This window comes from Vigna radiata, unplaced genomic scaffold, assembly GCF_000741045.1.
Source record: "Vigna radiata var. radiata cultivar VC1973A unplaced genomic scaffold, Vradiata_ver6 scaffold_536, whole genome shotgun sequence".
Classification (NCBI taxonomy): Eukaryota; Viridiplantae; Streptophyta; class Magnoliopsida; order Fabales; family Fabaceae; genus Vigna; species Vigna radiata.
In genome coordinates, this window is record NW_014541799.1 from 7,152 (window position 1) to 9,276 (window position 2,125).

Below are 2,125 nucleotides of genomic sequence, written 5' to 3' on the forward strand. Positions count from 1 at the left end.
TGTTTAATGTCTGACGTATTATGTAAAAATGCAATTTATTTTAGAAAATATATTTTTTAAAAAATATTTCTCAATTCTAATAAAGCTATTTTTAACAAAGATAGTGTAATAAATAATTTATTTAATTATTTAGAAATATGCATAAGCATTTTAAAAATATCAATCACAGGACTAAATACATTTTGCTTATATTTTATGATGAAGATTCTGGGAGAATGTATAATTATAAGGATTATGATTATGATTTTTGGAAACATTAATATGACAACGTTAAAATTTTTAATTTACCAAATATATCATTAAATTGGAGAAATGAATGTATGTATAAAAGATTATGCAATTATTTATTTATAAATTATAATATATACTAAATTGATAGATGTTTAGAATAATTATATTAAAGATATATTTGTTATGGTTCTCTTTCTGAAAAATATGGCGAAGAGATATTTTTGATGCTAAATCAAGAGTGCGCATGAAAGAAGGATTCAGAATCTGAATCAGGTAGGAAAGAGGAAGAGATCCAGAAGGTTGCACCCATTTTAGTAGTTAAGGTGGATCCATGCTTTTCGTTTTATTCTAATCTTTTTCCCTTCAACCTTTTGCATCTCTTTTTTTCTTATCACCTCTTCTATTATTTATTTTTCTAAATTTCCGTAGAATCGCGTTTCCGTTTGCACGACGGCAGAACCCTAAACTCAAAGCCAAGAAGTGAGTCTTCACTTTTTTTCCTCAACTAGATAATGAATAACTGTTTTTTTGCTTTCTCTATTTTTTTTTTTAGAATTTTATTTTGTGGTTTTGGTTTTGTTTCAATGCCTGTGATTTGAGGTTGTGTTGCATGCATCCGTGGTGATTACTTTCGGTTGTTTTGGTGGCTCTCAGTGCGGATTATTTTGGAATTCAATTTTAATGTGGTTTAGGTGAACCCTCCTTGTTGTTTTGTTGCTGCAAATTATTTTTTTTTGTCGGGTTCTTAAAGGTTCTATTCCGTCTCAGAACATGATGCTAGTACAGTTGTACATGAAATTCAGTCCCCAAATCAATCGAATGCTTTGTGGTTTCTTGCATTGTTTATCTATCTATGTTCATATGAGAGTCTGAGTGCTTCCATGCAGATGTAGTTATACTCAGTTCTTGGTGGCGCAGTTTACTGTTATTGTGCTGACTTATGAAACCCACCATTTAATAGTCTTGCTCTTTGCTGACTTGATTATTTTGGAAAAAAGTTGTGCTCCAAGAATTGTAAGGCTGTCCGGGTTTTCCTCCCCTCTTCTGTATTGATATTCTTTGTATTGTGAAATGAGGTCTTGGTCTTCTGCTGGTTGCTCTGCTGTGCTTGGTGTAGATTTGTGTTTCATGTTAATTTGAATTTTTGGATTATATTTGAGATTCACTGACTTTGTTGCTTACTTAACGGGTGTGTTGCATACTTTTGTGAATAATGATTTGAAATGGAATTGATGTTTATGATTGATGAGTATGCATTTTCCTGCACTTGTGAAACTATTTGTTCAGTCCCTACTCGGAGTGTGAATGTAAAACTCTTTGGGGCTTGTCATTTAATGAAACATCACTGAACGTCTGCCTGAATTAAAGCTTGTCTCGCTTGAAGTTTTCATTCTTTCTGAGTTTGTTCATTTTGGCAATCAATGGGNAAATGTTGCTATTGTAAGTTATAAGTTGCTTGCATTTAATTATTTGTTTTCTAGTGAAATTCTTCAGTCCTTGGTTTTAAATCTGTTTCTGCTATGCTAGTTCATTTAAATTAGTCAGTCTTAGTAACATTTTCATGTTTCAATCACGGAATTTCAAAAATTCTGTATATAAAATATATTTAGCTAAATTTATTAGTCAGTCGTATCACCCTAATTATTACCATACCAATGCATCAATGCCCTTATATTTGTGATCATGGATTGTTACATCATAAAGCGGTTAATTTTATAAGTAGTTGAGCAGGGATTGAAATTGTAATAAGGCTTTCTGATTTTACGGATTCTTATGTTCTGACCTATACCTAATGTGTCTTTCTCTAGTAGGAGTTTCATTTTGTGCCTTACAGTTTCACAGTCGTACTCATTTGCTCACCTCAAGTGAAAAAGGTTTTAGGCAGATTGAGAAT

At 31.6% G+C, this 2,125-nt stretch overlaps 1 protein-coding gene across 5 annotated transcripts in view; it reads left to right on the forward strand.

Annotated features, from left to right (window-relative positions):
- The first annotated feature begins 413 nt into the window (after positions 1 to 413).
- The window catches only part of LOC106778208 (metal tolerance protein 1), a 4,522-nt gene continuing 2,810 nt past the window's right edge, over positions 414 to 2,125 (forward strand). The window contains exons 1-2 of one of the 5 annotated variants that reach the window (XM_014666146.2): positions 414 to 554; positions 661 to 711. The gene's annotated coding sequence lies outside the window, so the exon portion shown is untranslated. Of the gene's footprint in view, positions 555 to 660; positions 712 to 799; positions 1,246 to 2,125 lie in introns of those variants that run through there. The other 4 variants (XM_022776097.1, XM_022776098.1, XM_014666148.2 and 1 more) reach the window with 4 other exon arrangements.